The sequence below is a fragment of the Coffea arabica genome, chromosome 11e (assembly GCF_036785885.1).
Source record: "Coffea arabica cultivar ET-39 chromosome 11e, Coffea Arabica ET-39 HiFi, whole genome shotgun sequence".
Taxonomy (NCBI): domain Eukaryota; kingdom Viridiplantae; phylum Streptophyta; class Magnoliopsida; order Gentianales; family Rubiaceae; genus Coffea; species Coffea arabica.
In genome coordinates this window covers 17,834,926-17,841,857 of record NC_092331.1, presented here as the reverse complement: position 1 = coordinate 17,841,857, position 6,932 = coordinate 17,834,926, and the positions used below count along the sequence as shown (strand labels likewise).

Genomic DNA, 6,932 nt, shown 5'->3' with positions numbered 1-6,932 from the left:
TCCGGCCAGTTTCTGGCCGGATAGGCGGCCGGATTGTAGTTGGGATTTGAAAAAAATGAGGATAGCTACTGCCTCCAATCCGGCCGGATATCCGGCCAGATTCCGACCGGATTGTGATGTGGCCAGTCCACTTTCAACTTCGGTCGTTCGTTTTGAGATTTATTCGCGCGTACTCGTTTCCATCCAATGATTTCTGGAATAATAATCTGATATTACTCGAGTCTCGTACCTTTTTACGAATCCAACTTCAAAGACAAACTCAAACGAAATTTCCAAAATATTTCCAGACCACATTTGTGTTCGATCTCCTCGTCTCTTAGGGACCTATAGTAATGGTCTTTTATTCGATGTTCAGGCACGCACGAGGACCTCCAAGAGGACCCTACCGTGGAAGTTTGAACACTCAATCCAACCTGCTTGCTTGTGTAACTTGGTGAGTGCCAGGTGTATGTAAACTTGTTACATGTTTAATTGTTATTAATGATTGGAAATCTTGAAAGTGGAGTCGAGTGTGTACTTTACCACACTCGTTCTCATTAGAAATGAAATTTTAATGATTGAAATATATTGAATGAATGATTGAAATGCATTGAATGAACAATTGAAATGTAATGAATGAATGAATGAAATGTAATGGTATGCTATAGCTGCATACGTCGTTGGAGTGAATCTCCTCGACACACAAGTGCATATGGGGACGCCCAAATCTCATTGGCCGACCTTGGACTCGAGCCAGCATGGGCTTGGTCGGGAACCTTGGCGAGTCATGAGATATATAAGCTTGACCTAATGAGAGGTCTTGCTTGGCACACTCGAGTAGTATCGCCACAAAAAAATGACAGGCGGGCCCGATACAGGGGTATGTAAGGTGAAAGGGGACAGGTTAAGAGGAGTTCTACGGACAAAACCTACCCGATTGACGGAGTGTCAATTCGTGGAGGTTATTGATCGTGCAAGTGGAATCTAGCTCCTGAGAGCTCCTATATCCTTGAATTGTTTCCGTTTACTTTCCGATAAATTGTTAATTATTGAAATATATTATTGCTTGGTTTGTAATTGGGATTGTTACTTGGACTACGTGCTTGCATGTGTGTCCTTGGCCTCACGAGCATTTTGCTCACCCCGTAGATTTGTTTTCCTTAACAGGGTGGAACTCGGAGGTGTACTCGAAAACCTTCCTGATGGGCTTTTGTTTAGGATTTCCATTACTTTTGGCTATGCTTTGGTTTTGGGTTGTACTTTTGGATTTGAAATGTAACTCTTTGGGCGATGATATAACTTTTGGGATTCATGATGTACTTTGAACCTCGACGTACGGGTTGGATTATGAATGAATATTGTTAAGCTTGAACGCTTCCGCATTTACTGTATTTAAGTTATTACGTGTGTTGTGCAGTTCAATAATAAGCTTGAATGGATTTGCTTGAGTCCTGCCGAGAGTTAGGCAGGCGTCCCGCGGATACCCTTTGGTTCGCCTTAGGGAGAAGTGGGGGCGACACAGAATCAAACTCTCTTTTGGATCAGACTCACCACCATCACAATCAATAATCTCCCTTGATTTTTACTGCTGCAATATTCCACACATCTAGATAGATTTATCTCGTCGGTCAACTTATTTTTCACTTGCGAAGACAATCCATGCTTCTGGATAAACTGTTTTCATCGCCCAATTTGATATCAACTTATTAACAATTCACTTTGTAATTTTCATAATCACAATGCAACTGACAGGATTCTTCTTGTGACGACCCCACCTCCCCCTAAGGCGAACCAGAGGGTTCGGCGGGCCGCCTGCCCAGCTCTCGCCAGGACTCGGTTAATCACTACAGTCCTCAAACAAATTACAATACAAAACTTAAATATACATCAAATTCTCCAACAAATTTCATGTCACCAATACAGCGGAATGTTCACGTACATCCATTCAAGTACAATCATCCATTTCAAATCCCCAATAATAAGCTATTACACGAGAGGCAATCCCAATTCAAACCGTACAGGGTATATACCATCCATTTCACTCAAACAGTCACCCTAGCCAAACTATTACACAAAACCAACCCAAATCTAGATTATACAAATTACATGCCATCCAGTCACACAAATAAAGTAATACAAGCGCTTCCTTTGCCTCGGTCCCTGTGGGGAAAAGAAAAACATTTGGGGTGAGCTAAAAGCTCAGCGAGTGAACAGGAAAATCAGTAATCAAATAGCTTTATAATTGTGCATTTAAATGATGCAAAGAGTTAGCGATCAAATGTGCGTAATATGCTCTTTGGAGCCAGTGAAATCCTTGTACTTAGATATCCAACGTTCCCGTTTCAAATCAAGTAACAGGTGAACAGAAATAAGGAGCCATCGTGCTCCGAAGGCTACATAAACAGTAGTGGATACGTTGGTTCTAAGCACAAGTTTTTCCCAAGATCTTATTGGAGCCAAAATGGATGGCACACACACATACACAATGAGATGCAGTCGTGTAATCAATGCAAGAAGTAATTCAAAAGTAGCTTTTGGGGAAAGAGTTAAGGTTCACTCACCCATACACAGCTCAGGAACCATCCATCGTACCTCATGGTCTTGCTCAAGTCGGAGCCCTAAATTACAAATATCAAGTCAAGCAAAGGAATTCTAACATTATCAAGCTTCTATCACCTTGTGGCACTTTAATTATAATGGAAGCTACACTTATCCGGTTGACACAAATCTTATGGCGTTACGAAGCTAAAACATATAGCAACATTTCTTATGAAGGCCTCCAAGGCCAAATCATACATATACAGGGTCAAAAATCCGAATCCGAGAGAAAGAACGAAAACTGTAATAAAACAGGGGTTATGGGCAGTTAGGGGCAATTCAGTCATTTCACAGGCTACAGAGGTTCGATCAATCTGAAATTTTGCAGGTAGGTAGTTAACCCATATATCTACAAGTTTCATGTTTTGAGCGATTGTTGATTTGGTCTACAGTACAGAGAACATGGCAGTCCAAGTTCAGTCCGGAAACAGGGAAAAACTGAAATTACCCTTCTTGAACCACCCTATTGCATATGATCATTACCAACCACAATTAAGGCTAGAAAATCCACCGTATACTTGGCAAGTCAAAGACGTATTCACTTAAATCAAGTCGGGGAAAGTCATTAACATGGAACTTTATCATCCCAATTTCCAAATCATAAGAATTTCCATAACATGAATCAAGATCAATTCCAATTCCAAACAAACACATGCTCTCAAAAATTGGACGGCGTAACCCCTAAATTTTACACATTTCCAACCTACCATTCAAATACCAATTCTCACAACAATTAACCACCGTCATCCATACGGTTCATAAACAATACCATACATTCAATTAAACCATAATTTCCTTCAATCAAAGCCAATTAAAAGCTTAAAAGCCAACCACAATTCAAAACCCCAATTGAACCCTAAAACCGGAAATTCACTTCTCAAGCATAAACTTTTCCGCAAATGATCACAATCAACACACAAGAGCCTCATTTAACACCATTTCCATCCATCAATCCCACTCTAATCATAGCCATCATATAAAATCAGAAAAATGCCCAATAAATTAGAAATTTACCATAATTTCCATAAACCCATGAAATACTCCATAAAATAACATACATAAGCACCACAAACCATCAATTACCCAAGATTAGAGCCAAAAGGAAGTTGTTTATTCAACTTACCTCAAATCAAGAGAGCTAGAACCTTAGAGCACCCCATCCAAAAAATCAATCCGTCAAAAGCTTTAACCCACCATAGTGCACCCTTGTGTGAAATAGTTTGCAAAATCATCGGTTAAAACTCAAGATTTTTGGCAAAGATTGAACTAGGAAAAATTGAGAGTATTTCTCTCTATGAAGCTCGGATGAACCAGGGGAGAAAATGAAGATATTTTTGGTGCAAAAGTGATATAAAAGGCAGAAAACAGTCGGTCAAACTTGGCAGCCGGAGCTGCCACGTCACAATCCGGCCGGATTCATGGCCGGATTACTGGCCACATCACAATCCGGCCGGAATCTGGCCGGATTCCCGGCCGGATTTTTGGCCGGATTCGAGGCAGTAGCTAAACCCATTTTTCTAAAACTGCAAGGCAATCCGGCCAGCTATCCGGCCAGAGACTGGCCGGATTTCCGGCCGGATTTGGCCCCTGCCATTTTTCAAAACTTTTCTTTTCTTTTCCAAGTATAAAAAGCTGTGCTGCTTTGCTTGTCCAACAAAAATATACATAAAATGAAAACCCTAGTTTTCGGGGCTTCACACTTCTCCAATCTCTGTCGTAACATCTGCGATCAATCTGACAATTCTCGAGCCAATCTTATAGTCCAATCCTTACAAACTAGACACTCCATGACCAACCTTGTACTCTAACTCAATCAACTAATTTATTCGCAACAATTTTTATACTCTAACTTTGACAGCAAAAAACATCAACAATTAACCTTCGTAATTGGGTCAATTCTTCAATGTCCACAAGTACCTTAAAATCAATTTCTTGAATCTAGTACTCTGATACCAGATGTAGAACCCAAAAAATCAACCAAAAATATATAGGAGATATATTTCGTAAAATCAATACATATGAGGAGAAAATTTACACACATAAAAATATGTGTGGGAGAAGAAGAATAATACCACCAATAATCTATTAATCACATTATAAAAACAAGACTCTCAATCCTTCACTCTTCTCAATTAAACACAATAATATAACTCCCTATTTATAGATTAGATGAGTTGGTAAACAAGCCTTACAACCATAAGAAATTGCCTAATAAGATACTAATTTCTAAACAATAAAACTACCATAACTTGACTCCAATAGAATTGCTAAAACACTAACTTGACTAAAAACACTACTAAATAATAATATGAAAATTTATAATTTTGAATTTTGATTTAATATGCCAATAACAGCAAGCATGCAATGCAACCACAAATCTTGAGTTGCACTATTAGCCATTGCAATATACTCTGTCTCTGCTGTAAATAAAGTTATTACCTAATGCTTCTTAGAACTCTAAGAAAACACTTCTAAATCAATGAAAAATATATATCCTGAAGTACTCTTTCTCTCAATCGTATCATCTATCGAATCACTATCTATGTGACCAAAGAACTCAACTATATGATTTCCTAAATAAAAAAAATACCATAACTGCGAGTACCTCCAATGTATCTCAAAATCCTCTTAAGCACCTACAAATGTAACTGACGTGAATTTTCCATGAATCTACTAACCAAATCGATAGCAAAATTGATACCTACCCTTGTAGACATTAAATATCTCAAACTTCGTACCAAACTCTTAAAATAGATAGGATTCACATATCCATTAGCATCCTCCCTAGTCAACTTTAATTTTTCCTCAACTGGAGTCAAAATTGGCTTTGCTAAGTCAGCCGTAGCTTATCTATCTCAATTCACTTACATTGAATCTATCTTGGCCAAGGAGTGGAACCAATTAGAAAAGGGCGCTTAGAAGCACTTGAATTGGAATTTTCAAGTAGATAAAATTGTGTTGATGTTGATTGAGAAGAAGTAAGAAGGTGCCATTATCGTTGATGATGGTACCTATTCTTTCTGTTGTCCATCTTGAATTTCTTTAAACTATGACTTGCACATTTCTTTTGAGAAATAAAAATCCCACAATCAAATTGAAAAGCATCAATTTCCAAGAAATATGACATGGGTCCTATATTTGTCATCTCAAACTGCTTAATCATGGCCTCCCTGAACTCTACAATCAGTTTTCGATTATTTCTTGTAAAAATTAAATCATTTATATACGAGTACACAATAAGGATGTCAACATAGGAAGAAATTTTCATATATAAAATGTGCTCATATGGACATCTCTGAAAATCATGAGTAAAAAAATAAGAGTCAATATTCGTATACCAAGCCCTTATGCTTGTTTCAGGCCATACAAGACCCTTTTCAACCTATACACTTCATTTTCTTGACATCTTCTAACAAAACGTGTAGATTACTTGACATACACTTCTTCATTGAGAACTCCATTCAAAAAAGCTGATTTAACATCCATTTGATAGATTTTCCAGTTATTTTGGACAGTTCGAGAAATTATCATACAAATTGTGTCAAGACTAGCAACAAGTGCAAACACCTCAAAATAGTCAATTCCGGGTTTCTACTGGTATCCCTTCACCACTATTCTAGCCTTGTACCTATCAACTTCTCTACTGGATATAAACAGTCTTGTATATCCACTTCATTCCATTGGCATTTTTACTAGTTGAAAGAGAAATAAGCTCCCATGTGTCATTCTTTTAAAAGACATGAATTTTTCCTCTATTGTTTCACCCAATGATCATCATGGTTATAGATAATAGGGCCACAATTTACAAATAAAACAAAGTTAATAATATCTTCATTAGAAGGAATATCATCTGGTGTAATCACATAATCCTATAAATGAGTTGGCATCTGCCGCTTGACATTGTGGATGTTTGTTTAATTTAGACTGTGGACATTCAGTAACTGATAATGGCTGAACATCATTATTAGGCTCCTTTTGCTAATAATTTAGTGTCACTTCTGTTATTTTGGGATCTTCGGTAAACTGATCCCAAACATCTTTTTTTTTTTTTTATCAAATGTCATATCTCTACTCATTATCACCTTCTCTGTCACAAGATTATACAATTTATAAGCTTGAAAAACTTCACCGTAGCAAATAAATTCACTCTTCTTACCCTTATCATCAAGCTTCTTTCGCAACTAATTAGGAGCATAAAGGTAAATAATGCAATCAAATAATTTGAGATGGCCAACAAAAGGTTTTCTACCACTCCAAACACTTTTGGTAGAACATATTTTCAACAGATACACAGTACAAGCCACGGCCTCTGCTAAAATGATTTTGACATATTTTTAGCTTCAATAGGGAAATTT

At 37.6% G+C, this 6,932-nt stretch overlaps 2 long non-coding RNA genes across 2 annotated transcripts; one reads left to right on the top strand and one right to left on the bottom strand.

Annotated features, from left to right (window-relative positions):
- Positions 1 to 353: 353 nt before the first annotated feature.
- LOC140021446 (uncharacterized) lies at positions 354 to 1,357 on the top strand. The gene is made up of 2 exons (XR_011825182.1): positions 354 to 433; positions 1,147 to 1,357. It is a non-coding gene; the product is annotated as an uncharacterized lncRNA (long non-coding RNA).
- A 484-nt stretch (positions 1,358 to 1,841) lies between these two features.
- LOC140021740 (uncharacterized) lies at positions 1,842 to 3,910 on the bottom strand. Its single transcript, XR_011825684.1, has 3 exons — positions 3,701 to 3,910; positions 2,541 to 2,597; positions 1,842 to 2,139 (listed from the first exon to the last, which is right to left on the bottom strand). It is a non-coding gene; the product is annotated as an uncharacterized lncRNA (long non-coding RNA).
- Positions 3,911 to 6,932: the final 3,022 nt, after the last annotated feature.